Consider the following 13730-nt stretch of genomic DNA (forward strand, 5'->3'; position numbering starts at 1 on the left):
ACTCTGTTTTAATGACAAATGGAGGAACAATCATTTGCAGCATGCATTTCCAATACATTTTTATGCATCTTTACAGACAAGGGAAGGAGTTAAACAATTCAGTGTCACTTGCCATCATGATACTACCATACAGACTTAGCCTCCCTCCACTTCTGAATTCCTAATTTGATGACACTATTGCTCAAAATGACATTTTATCAGTTTCTCCAAGAATCACACAAATGTTGAACTAATGCCTAATAAGGAGGGTTCATTGGGGCATTATTCAACATTTTGTATACTTGCACTGGAAACTGTTCTTCTGTTTTCCAGTGCAAATCTACATCTTTCCTGGCTGGAATAGAGAATCTTCTCTCTGGCTTGGTATTGTATAAGAATATTCTTCCATTAATTTTTAATAAATTTTTCAACTAAAGTCAGCACAAACATATCTGCTTTTCTTATAGCACTGTATTAGTTTTAGATCTTTTAACATTTGTAGTTGTCCAACAAATTTAGCTATATAATCTTGACAGAAGATAAATACAACAAAGGGAAATTGTTATGAGTTCTAGATACATCAGAAATAACATATCAAGACCATTAAAAATCCTTAGGTTTATCATTTATCTATTTTTATAGTAATCTAGATTGTTTTCTGCATTTTTATCACCACTGCCCAGTGAGAAATTGACCTATGCTTTCCCTTGGAATTATGACTGAAATGTTTATAAATAATTGATTCACACCTTTTCAAAGTGTCTTGAAAATGCAATGCACATTTGTGTAAGAAAAAATTGAACTAGTTAGCACAACAAATACTTTTATATTTGTAATCCTATCTAGATCATCACTGCATTGGCTTCAGATAGGAAAAGATATTACATGCAGTATTTTCATAAAAGAAGAGCTGTAGGTTGGATTTCCCTGCTGTAATTAATACCATACACAACAATATAAGTAAAGTTACCTCCTTTAAATAACCTTGATCTCACCATTGTATTTTATGCCTTTCTTTCAAAGCGTCAAGAACGATTTCAATACCAATAATAAAATGTGAAAATAAAAGTTAAGAATGAACACAGACATCCCAGGAGCTAAGTCTAATGGAGAGAAGGATGAGGCACCAAAGCAAAGCCCACACATTTGCACTAACACTCTCACCTCCGCCTGGTAAGCGTTCTTTGAAAACGAATCAGTTCCAGGTCTTATGCAGAAATGTTAATGTAATGTGTCCCAAATACATGCAATTCATTGTTTTTGTAATACTATATCCTGCCTCTGAAAACAACACTATGCCCAAGTGTTTAATTTAAGAGACCTTAAATATGTGTAATTTTTTAGGGTTATTCTTGAGAACTTCCTTAAAGGGTTTTTTTTGTCAGTTTCTCTGATTTTTTTTTTTTCTTTAAATGGTGTCCAACCTCCAAGGCAACCTTAATACAGTCAATGAAATTATACAGGTGGAAAGGACAAAAATGCAGTCTCTGGATTTCAAATAGTGGCGACATTGGTCACACCATTAAGCCTGACACGTGAACCTTTTAATTTAAATGCAATCTCCAAAAGACCAAATTACCAGCAACATGTTCTCATTAATTCCTGTAAGGGATGCTCAAGCTTTGACCCCTTATTGTTCTCCTTATCGAGAAGTGGCTGAGTCATAGTATTAATAAGCCATCACTCATTTAAGTGGTCATTCACTGCTGGGCGGGGAAAAGATAGGCTCATCCTTTTGAAGTGGGAATAGGCAAGCAAGGCTGCTGTAATAGGCTGTGATTATTTTCACTATGAATGCTCCCCTAGCTTTCAAAAATTAAAAGGAGCACTCATTTTCCTGCTTGAGTATTTCTCACACTGGCAAAAAATGAACACTTTGAAATGTAAATGATTTAATCTTTGCAAACCCCTGCTTCAGAGGGAGGTACAGCTTCATTTACAAAATGAAGACATTTTAGGAAATGATTATCATTGTAAAATTGAGGCCAGCAGGGAGTCTGAGTTCAAACTCTTAGAATATCAGCAGTGTAACAAGTTTGATCTTCCTTACTGCATTGCTTGCATTTGCTTCTCTGGGTTCCAGCAGAGAGCCATTGTCAGTCGGAGCTTGTTCCCACTCGTTTCCCTTGGTTAAATAAAATAGATATGCTTATTATTTAGAGTTAGTCAGTCCAATAAAATTCAGGGCAAGGCTAAAAATAAAAAAAGGAAGTTCAAACTTAGTTTGATTAATGTATATGGTATGTGCATATTCAACATAGAACTTGAAAAGGTTGACAGCACTGAAGGCAATTTTTTCTTTTTTTTTTTTTTTTTTCTTTTTTAATTCATAGTTCAGGCCATAGCATTGGATAGTGCTACTATACTGTCCTACCAATGTTTGGGAAGGAGACCACCCATAATGGTGAGAGAATATTTCATTTAAAATTTAAACCTTAACTCTTTAATCTCTCTTCTGCAACTTCCAAATAGAATGACAATTATTGTTGGCGGCAGTATCAGGTTTTACGGTATCAGTTGGGCTCACTATGAACTGGTGGAGATGATACATTTGTATCACAAAGACCAGATGATAACAGCTACCAGATGACAACAGCCATTGACGTGAACTACAGAGTCAGACCGGTATGGACAGCCTCCCTGCACTGATGGGACTGATGGGCATTCAGCTGAAAATGATGGAAATCTGTCGGAAATGAGGATCAATCTGGGTGAAACAGATCTCAGAAGTGAGGAGTTACATCACGTTATTGGTGATCTTGAGATATAAGTTCATCATCTTTTAATCACGGTTATATACTATTTTTCAGTGGAGTTACTTATCTCTCTGCCACTCCTGAAGAGTCATTTTAGTCTCCCAGCCTGATACACTGAAAAGCGTAGCTTAAACTTAGAATGTCAAAACACCAGTTTCCTTACATAGATCCTTACACCCTTGAAGTTACACTAAAAAAATCCTTCAGTAGCATGGGTGAAACCCCACAGTTACTCTGTGCAAGAAATACAGCCCATATATCCACAACATATGAGAGGAAAATGCCAAACCAGGCAGCGTCCAGTATTTGTCCAACATTTTGTAAAAGGATAGATGAGAATGAAGGGCTGCTTGTGTTCAAGTAATGCAGTGTAGTTTGAAGTAGATCTAAAAGCTGGGTAGCCAAATTGTAGGATGCTTGTCTGAACCAAACTTATGGAGATTTATTGTTACTAATGATGAAAAGCAAAATACTAGCAGTGGTTTTTCATGTTCCACAAAAAGAGAAGAAAAAACGTGTTTCTATACACAAAACTCCACATTTTTTCAAAATGTCCAAAATGCAGAAAAATATGTTAAAATATTTAAAAAAAAAAAAAAGATAAAAGAGAAAGTCTAAACAACACCCAACATATAACCAGGCTCATTGCTTACTGGTTTTTCTGGGCTTAAGCAGGTGTTTTGTTTGTGAGCACTGAAGTGTGAGGCAGCTGTTCCCTCCGAGGTATGAAGGACTCCATTATAAGCACCACCCCGCTCCCCTTCCAAGGCCAGTTTGCACGCTGGGCGATTGCCACAGCGCAGGAAAGCTCCACGCCCTTCTCTTTGGGCAGAACTTCTTTTTCTTAGTGGAACTGTATACCTGACAGTATACATCCCGCAGATGCAAAACGAGGGAGCGTGACCAGAAACAAACGTGAGAAAGTCACGCAGAGTAAACTGAGGTTTTAATGCACATGGTCAAGTGCATCTCGCTGACTCCTGGAGACTTTATGTGAGTTCTGGATGACGCTGACCTGAAAGATAGCTGTTTATTACAAGACTGACCCCTTACTGTCAATATGACTCCTTTAGCTATTAAAGGTATCTAAGAAGCTTTAGATGTGATGCTTGTAACAGAAGCCAGACTGTGAGAAGGTCTAGAGCTGGATGAACATAAAATTAATAGATATGTTTTGATGAATCGATACTGTAACAGACAACCGAAAGCTATTCCAGACTGTAAGCTCCCTAGGGCAAAGACTACTCATTCATTTGTACAAAACCATCACCACAGTGCATATTGGGTAGCAGGTAAGGTACCCCTCAGCCTTTCCCCGTCTCACGCCCTGCAGGAGAGGGGCCAGAGCACAGGAGGGAGAAGGATTCAATGCAGTGAAACTTTACTGAGCTAGAAGGGAAATCCAGAACATTCGCAAAGATTCTGAGACCTGAATTTTTAAGCAGACTGTGACTTTAGCCATAATAGAATTTATACTATTACGATTATTATTAAATCTATCCTATTGCCAACCATGCTTACTAGCGTGACTCCCAGTTATTGGTCTCAGTTGAGAAAGTAAGTCTAACACATCTTAACTAAGTTTCTCAGAATATTGAAAAGCGAAGTTCAGACCAGGGTACGAGCCTGAACATTGCACGTACCAGTAAACTGGGGGTGACAGGTAACAATGGTACTGCTTGGATTGTGCTTCTTTAGCTCCACATTCTGGGCAACTAAGGCAGTATCTCACACAACATTTTTGGAGAAGTTGCAATCAACTCTGTATGACAACTTCTGAAAGTCGTGAAGTAGGGAGCTTAGCTACTCCCCTAGAACTCTTTAGGAACGATCTCCTTTGAACTACTTAACAAATCCTGTGCTTTGTCATTAACTCATTACCTCTGAAGTTCCCACAAACTGCTTCCAAGTAATTTTCTTAATATTCTCTTCAGTGACAGATATTTTACACATTAAATCTATTTTTCATGTTAGCCTAATGAACAAGAAGGCTGATGTAATCCACTGGGGAAACATATATTCTAGTTTTCATTCATGCCTTAGAGTATTGTCACAGTTCAGCACAAAGGAATAATCTGATTGTTTCTCATAAAGCAAGAACAAATCATGATTGAAGGATTTCTTCTATTTAAAGCTATGCTTTGCAAAGCCTATTGAACTTGTTAGAAGAGTCACCTCTGATGCGTACACTAACTACACAAAGCTGCTGCACAGTTGCCATTCAAGAGCTAATTTAGTACCAAAAGGCCAATATTGCTGACTTGCAGATTACAAATATCATGAGATATTAATTTATTTATATTTAAATCAGGCTAAAAGATTAAGAGAACTTTCAGCAGATCTATTTACAATTAAAATGAGTGTAAGTTTGCATCACTTTTTTATGATTTGGTACAGCTGCGATTTGAAAGAGTCGCCGCCAGAACGATGCAAAGCATTTGCCTTTGACAAAGTAGTGCAAAATTTGTGTAAGTGGGTGAAAGAGCACCAGAGTAGATCGCCTTGTAGGTCAGCCGGAAAATACAATATGTATTCTGATTATGAGAAAACATAAGTGAAAGGCAAAAAACAGGTGCTGGGTGATTCGGTCTGCGGGGTGACGGTGGGGGACGGATTGGAGCGCAGAGCGCGGGTTCCCCCTGCTATCTTTCTGCGGTCAGACTAAAACTAGCGGGGGCGGTTCTCATAGGTTTGACCTCTGGGCAAAGATAACTCTTTCATACCCCCTGTTCCACTTTTCCACTTTGTATCCAAGTCCTCTGCTATAAAATGTAAAACCAGCACATAGAACGTACTGCTTTGGAGGTCTGCCACTTGCATTCAGGCAACCATTTGTACTTTTGCAGGCGTAATCAATCTCCTGTTGCTATCAGCAGGGGAGTGGAGCTTTGCTGCTTTATGGCTTAAAAGTAGTTTTGTGCAAATTCTACTTCCCTCCCCCCTCCCTTTAGCTCCACTACTCACAGGATTTCCAGGGACATGGGCTGGAGCTGAGAAAAGAAGCTTGTTTGATTTAAGCACAGAGGGGTTTTTTGTGTGTGTGTTTATATTTTCTCTGCATCTATTAAGGGGTGAGGGGGAGAGACTTCATTTATATGTTAATATTAGCCGGCACCCTGACTAAACTGACAGAACTATTTCATGGGAAGCTGACAAATTTTGTCAGCTAGGCTATCTTTCCACATCTCAATAGTGGCAATAATCTTGATTAGCAAAACAATTGGGGGCCACAGAAGTCCTGCTGCTCCAAAGACCCTCTTCTCAGGTTACAGTTTGCTAATGTGATGAATCCAGAGAGTCCTTCAAGCTTGAAAAAATTCCCCAAAGCAGCTGAATTTAGGCAAATGAAGGGAACCATTTTGGAGGCTGGACAAAAGGGGTTAATTTGATCGACCATGTCTCCACAGTCTTATAACAATCATTTACTTAACAAGCATAGAGAGAGTCATTCCATGGAAACTGGTGGAGTTAACAGAGGAAGTTCGAATAGAATATCTGTTTATCCCAGATGTGTGGGAATTTTAGCCAAAAAACAACAACACATAATTGCTGCCTGCGGTATCGATTCTTACATAGAAACAACAGCAGAACTAAAGGGCTCTAAGCACGTTACGGAGGGCCTTGTCTATGAAGCAGTACGAGCTTCCATTTTTATTAGCTTGTTGCATTGCTAATAAAATAATTAGAAATTAACTGTTTCAGGGAAATGAAATTAACTGAAAAGGGTTGTGCAGTCCTAGTTTCACTGCACCTATTTATGGCACCTATTTCTATTTGCAAACAGAAATTATTTTGTAATATTTTGGAGGCATATTGAGCCACCTTCACACTGTTTATTCCATTATTACAGAACAAGCCATATTCTGAATTGTATTTATGCAGCTCGAATCTGTTTTTCTTCCTACTAGTGGAATTATGCTGCATTTGCTTTAAAAACAGAACAAAATGGTTACTAGCGTTGTAAGTACATGGAAATTTACTTGGTCCAGGTCAACACAAAATATATAATCACAACAAAACATAGCCATCTTGGTTTTGTGCCCTATCCCACACTTATTTGTGCATGCAATTATTTATAAATCTGTCATAAGTTGATCTAAAACAGCTATTACTGATGAGATAGATTCCATTTAATTCTGCTTGATGGCTGCTGCAATTTGCAGACTTGCATTGAAAAGTGTGCAATAAAAAGTATCGACTAAAACTTCATCTCTTTTCACAGAGTCCCCCTCTATTTTTGCAGTACTGTCTTTATTCTGTTACTGAAATAAAAATTACCATTTATATCATGTTTGTAACACTAAGGGATTTGACCTAGTGTGCACACACTGGTGAACATTAGCTCAAGCATACATTTTGCCAGACATCAAATGCAGGGTTCTTAAAAAATGCTGAACTGATCTGTCTTCGATGGGTTTCAGAACTAAACCTTACACATTCTGCAAGTTTGGAAGAGGGACCGCTTATCATGAAGAATGAGAGGAAGAGAAACTCTGGCATTTTTGTTTCTTGTTCTGTTGTACATCTGTGGTGCATACATGCCATTTAGCAGGAATCCACTGTTTTAAAGATGCCAGTTATGATCAGGAGGATTTCCATAACATTCATCGTACTCCCTTTGCACTTCAAAATATTTTCTTGATAACTTAGAATGATGAAGGTCTCCAACTTAATTAACTTTAATGTGAGCAAGTAAACTTTCTTCCATTTCACTTAAATTTGTGATAGGACATGAATGGGAACATGTTTTTCAAATTTATTACTTGCACACTTAAAGATAAATACACAGACAGAAAGATTTATCCAAAGAGATTTGGTCCAAAGTTGATATACTCTTTCAAAGTGAGAGCAGCCAGGAAAAAGAGCATGCAGAATCTCTGCTCATAAAGAACCTCCAACATTTATGCTAGCGTAGATTAATGTTCATTTATATTTAATTTGTAAAATGGATATCTGAACTGTAGCACGAGAAGTTCCTCTACTCCCTTGAAATCAATGGAGTACCTTTTAAGATTAAGTAATACAGATTACTCGGAAAAACTCGCTGATGGCAGTTGAAATTTTGCTCGAGTTAAAAACTTTACTAATGATGTGGCACACTTGCAACCAAATGAAGCAGGCTGACAAGAGTTTTCTTCCCCTGCCTCCCCCTTCCCAAACTGTTTGAAAACTCTGCACACAGCCTCTATTTTTCAGCATTCTGTGCTTCCAGACGTTCATAACTGGATTAATTTTTTAGGAAGCTGTCACACAGTACCATAGTGAAAAAGAAAAGGAAAACACATTATATGACTAACATCAAACTGTTACGTGCTCATTAAGAATCATATATTTTTTTTTATCATATAGATCTCTACCTCTACACAAACATCCATCTTATAACTCAATTAAGGCTGCTTTCAACAACGGCACAGGTTACAGTGACGGTAGCAGCGGAGAAGCGGTGCAGCCCTCGTGTCACGAGGCCGAGAAGGAACTCAGTCTACCTGTGATGAGCAAGAAATTTTTTTACTTTCATTTGTTCAACCTTTCAGAACAGCAAACAACATCTAAATCTGAGGTTTTAACCCAAACAAAAGCTTCCTTATGGCATCGCACTTGGTTCGTTTCTTTTTAGGTTAATACGGTACAAACTTTCAAACAACTCCTAAGCTCGAAATCTTTTGTAGAACCTGAGTGGGCCAAAACTGTGATCCTGATTATGCACAACTTAGGACTCCAGCAAGGACTCTGCGTAAGGCTTGGAAGCTCTCACTGGCGGAAGGATGTCCCCCCCTATAGCCGGTCACAGGTAGTCCACAGAAAGGGAACTCTGTCTGCACAGTCACGCTCAAGTGCCCTCCCTGAGGGGTCTTGGAAGAGGCAAAGATGGAGACAGCCTAGAGACAACACAGTCCCTTGGGGTTAATTTCCCTCCCAGTTCCTTGTCATATAGGATATTTCCTCACCAGTTTTTGTTGCTGTTTACGCAATGAGTTCAGATAGCAATTTGCCATAGTTCATTTCAAACTGTAATTGTTCAAGTGACAGTACGTATTCTCTGCTTGATGCCCTGCTATTGGGAGACAGACAGCATTCCAGGTAAGGTTTGGTTTAGGCAGGATATCCAGAGTTTCTGTCTGTAAAATGATAGAACTAGCATAGGTACTAATACTGCTCTGTGCTAATTCTGTCCCCTTCTGACATGATTCTAAAAGATCATAAGTGAAGAAACTCATATTAAACACTGACATAAATGCTTTGCGCGATTTAAAGGAAAATAGCTTTGGTCTGGTTCAAAATATTGTCAGCAGGATGAACACAGAGGGCAACGTTTAGTTATAGATTAATAATCCAAAGTACAAATAGTTCTGAACAAATAAGAAAAACATAAAACCACAATATTAAGCAAACCAGAGAACAAAGATCACTCTAAATTCTCAGAGCTATATTGTTTTTAAGTGGTGACACAAACCATACAGAAGTCATTGAACTCTGTGATGTCAACATCAAGGTGAATCAGCCTGAATCATACATGCCACAAAGAGTTATGAAATGTAAAAGCCAAGTAAGGCATGTGGAGTTTAAATGAACAGCAGTGAACTCACTGAACCAGAAAATGGAAGTTTTTTCAAAAGTTCTCGATTAAACTCCTTTAAGTTGGAGAGTAGAATGTCAAGTTATACATCAAATAATCAAGAAAATGTCACAGGAAAGCAAATCAACCATACGATTCTGTTATTCTCATGTTGCTGTAATACGTCAATATCACCGGAATCAACTTGAATTATATAATCCTCTGCTTGTAAGACTTCACCTAAAATAAGTAACTGATTGTTAACTTATCTATGAGTAAATGAGGAAAACAAAAGAGAGAAGGATTTCTTCCAGCTGGAAAACAGGAACACACTTCTCTGGAGAGACAAATTTTGAACTATCGTATAAACTGCAACTCACTTGCTTTTGCACTGTGTTTTTCAACTGCTCATCCTGTAGCTCATGCATCGTTACCACTGAAGAATTATTCAGTGAAAGTTAAATGTAGCACAGGCCAGAACGCTGTGTAAAACCTGCTCCCCCACTCTTCAGTGAAGAATTAGGGATAAATATGTGTCTCTATATAAAGAGTTGAATTTTGCCATGAATTCTGCATTAATTCTTGGACAGCAATTTTTTTATATCACTATTCTAGGGTATAAACAATTTTCTGTCATCCATTGATAACACCAGAATGGTCATCCATCTATCACTGTAATAAAACTATTTTGTCAGAAAAGGTCGTTAGATATCACACAATGAATGCTTAGGCTATCGAATTTACTATCTATCCACCCCAGACAATCTTCAGGCTGTGTTTCTCCTCTAAAAATTAAAACATACAGCATTGTAGATCTCAGGTCATTGGCACGTGAAAGCATTCCCGTCACATCAGGCACTAGTTACAAATAATGCTTCTTGCAAATTTACCTCTTCCCATTCCAACATACGTCTTTTCAAAATAATCCTTACTTCATGATCAGAAAAAAAAAAAAAAATCATGTTAAGATGGATACCCATATATCCTAGAGCCAAATAATTTTGTGCTCTGGATTTCTACACAGATACTTTCATTACTATAGTAGTTTACTTCATATCTTTCCTCAGATCTGTTACCTAATAATATTTTATGTAGGTGAAGTGTCACAGACATGGCTATACCCCCTAGTGAAATATAAACTCTGAACTTGCACAATTGTGCATCTTCTTTAACAAAAGCAACTCGGTCACATTTCCAGCTGTTTTTCTGGATGAATGTATTTATTTTTGCTCTATACATAAACAGAAATATTGAAAATAAATAAAAATATTCCACACGCTTACATTTTGAGTTCAGCTGCATAAGTCTACATTCACGAATAAAACATCATAGAGAATGAAAAAAAGAGAAATTTTCCTTACTTGAATTTACACAGATTGCCTGAACAGTCTGAGGTTGGTAACACTTGTGTCATAACTGAAACTTTTCCGTGTCCTGTCAGCTTCAATTCCCTGTGATATTGCTGAGTGTGCATTGTGCTAAAGTGTTAATACTGTGTAACACACAAAGCAGCTTTCTTTTATTTTCTAAACAAATGATTTCTTCAAATTCTCGATGGGATATCAATCAAAGTTTGGTCTTCAAGGTGAATCGTTCATTAATCATAAACAAAACATGATTAAATTAGGGACACATCAGCACATATTGTAAAAAGAAAAGCTTGCACAAGCCTTTTATTTAATATTAACTTCATTATGTTTTTTATGTGAATTCTGGGAAGTTGCTTATCCCAGCTTAAAGTTAATATTTCCTCGGAAAAAAATTGTATCATGTGATTATTCTTCATGTAGTTAGATAGCTTTATACATGTTAATGGTTAAACTACCTCACCAATGGCCTTAAAATAGAGAGGAGTGCAGAGAAATTCTATTGATTTGTGTCTTTGAATTCCTCTGACATATAACACGGAGCAAAGTTTATAATAGGAAGAATGAAGAAAATACATTCAGAGGAGCATATGGAACTATACATGAGAAAGAAGAGAAACTCAGAGATAACTTATTTGCTGTCCTTAGATCTCAGGACGATCTGCCGGTCTAGCTCCAACTTGCAATTTAGAGCAGTTCTGTAAAGAAGTTCTCTCCTTTTCTACTGTTTATTTTCTTTTTAATAAATTGACCAATCCATTGAAACAATATATAAGCGGCAAGTGTTCACGAGCGGGAAAGGGGTCACACCTTTGATAGGTTTCACGGTTTTCACTAATAACTGGTTTTTGGTTTTGTTGCGTGGGTTGGTTGGGTGGGTGGTTTTTGTTGGGTTGTGGTTTGTTTGTTTGTTGGTTTTTTTTTTGGGGGGGGGGGCAGGGGGAAGTCATCAGTACGACAAGTGTTAAAGTAATAGTTTGTGTTCTGAACAGAGTACCTATAGATAGTACCTCTCCCCTTCATACATATTTTACATCCACTTTAAATTTAATAAGCCTCAAGTTGTTGATTTCCCTCCCACCAGAACAAATATAATGCCTAGCAAAGGCTACTGCAGCTTTAGGAGGAGTTACCTGATGTATCTGAAAAAGCGACAGCTTAAATCTGAATGCATGAGCAGTGGGACTGTAACTCACAGTCAGCATCTGCCTTTCAGGATGTCCCAAAGTAACAAACGTGCCATTTGGATAGCAGGGCTTTTCCTTTTCTTTAATCTCTGAAGGAGACACAGTTTAAAAGTTGGGAAGCTACATACAGAAAATCATATAGGATAATGAAAACACCTGTATCTCTGTGAGTACCTACCCTTTCAGGAGTCATTGACAGTCATAGTTACTAATGAAATAGTTCATTGATTTCCCCCCCACCCCCCCAGGAATATATCTGTTATACACCCAATGCATACGATAGCAGGTGAAGACCAATAGGCCAGGCATGCAACAAAAAATGGGTTGCCTGCAACTCTGACCCAGACGCTGCATCTGTGAGACCCACAGAGGCTGCGGGAGACGCTGTAAAGCTCAGGCGAAATGAAGCATTTAGCCTTAGGAAGCACACGAGACACCTAGCATCACAGACTCCTGCTTCAGGAAACCATCGTCCAAGTTTACAGTGAAATGAAAAAAAATGGAAGAAATGGTAAAAACTTCAAAAAGATAGATACTAAAAGCCAGTGTAACCAGACAACGGCTCACTGCTTTATGGTCCATATATTAACCTACCGAGTTTCACGCAGATAGATACATTGCAAGGCTGCATCCAGCAGTCACAAAATCATCAGTAAGGTAGCTCCTAGATTCAAACAAAGCCAATGAGACTATTCAGTTCTGTAAGCTAGAATGTATATTTAAGGAAATATCACGGCTAATCGTATAGGAAGCAGGACAACTGAAAACCCAAATGAAGAAAGAAATCTGCAGCCATAAAAAAGTTTGGTCCCAGATAAACACAATACAGGTAAAAAAACCACGGCCTTACTTTTCAAGGGTCTTTAAGTGTTGCTGCAAAGAAACTCATGAATGGAATGGAATGGAATGGAATGGAATGGAATGGAACCCCTCAAAAGACAGTGTCACTTTGTGTCGTGAAATTCACGTTCAGGTTTTCCACAACTTATCCGAAGAACTGATACAAGTCCTGGAGGGTTGCTATAGTATCTTTTACCATATCTTATCCCCTCAACCTCCATCCGTTAATAATGAGCTACGTAATCCACATGTCATGTGATATAGTCATCAAAAAGTGATGTACCTGCACATAAAACATACAAAACAATATGAGAAGATACTTTTAAAAAGAAGAGAGAACCTTAAACATTAATAAGTAGCAAATCTGTGAAATCAAAGCATTTTCCTCCTTTTTTTATAATAGCCTTTCATTCTTTTTATGATTTGTCTTTGAAAGCTCTTAAGCTCTTTCTGTGGATGACAGTTGATATTGTTCTTCCATCCTGCTGCAGACAGCATAAGGGAGGGAGGGAAAAGAAAAAAACCCCTATTGTACAGCTTTTCGTCTCTGAAACATGATTTTTATAATTAATATATACAACCGAGAAGAGAAAGGTACGTTATAATGAAGTGCAATTAAGAGGTGTTTGTTCCTGTCCCACACATAAGATGACTATAATTTCCTTGGCTGTTTAGAAGTCAACCATTATCATTACATTTCACACATCTTTTCTACTTTTTTTTGCACTTCTGATTTTGTTTATTTTCAATTAAAACTCCAAATAAACATGCACACAGAAAATCTGATATTCAGGTAACATCATCTTTTAATTATATTGTGCAGTGATCATTAAACCTAATGCTTATGCAAACCTATTTGGATTTATTTTCATAGGCATGAATGGATCTGTCCATTTTGCATTAGACTTAAATTCAGGCAAGGGAGAACAGAATATGCATTTACCCAGTCTATATTGCAAGTATCCACTGACGTATTATTAGACGAGTAATTGTATTCTTTTGGAATTGTTTATTTTTAAATTCAATATCACAGCATAGTTTTCTA

The 13730-nt window shown here is 37.6% G+C and overlaps 1 long non-coding RNA gene across 5 annotated transcripts in view; it reads right to left on the reverse strand.

Moving 5' to 3' along the window:
• The window catches only part of LOC129212206 (uncharacterized), a 123614-nt gene extending 112839 nt beyond the window's left edge, over positions 1-10775 (reverse strand). For 4 of the 5 annotated variants that reach the window (XR_008579110.1, XR_008579109.1, XR_008579112.1 and 1 more), the window contains exon 1: positions 10653-10775. This is a non-coding gene — a long non-coding RNA (uncharacterized LOC129212206). The remainder of the gene's footprint in view (positions 1-10652) is intronic. The other variant, XR_008579111.1, reaches the window with a different exon arrangement.
• Between the last annotated feature and the right edge of the window lie 2955 nt (positions 10776-13730).

Source organism: Grus americana, chromosome 13 (assembly GCF_028858705.1).
Source record: "Grus americana isolate bGruAme1 chromosome 13, bGruAme1.mat, whole genome shotgun sequence".
NCBI lineage: Eukaryota > Metazoa > Chordata > Aves > Gruiformes > Gruidae > Grus > Grus americana.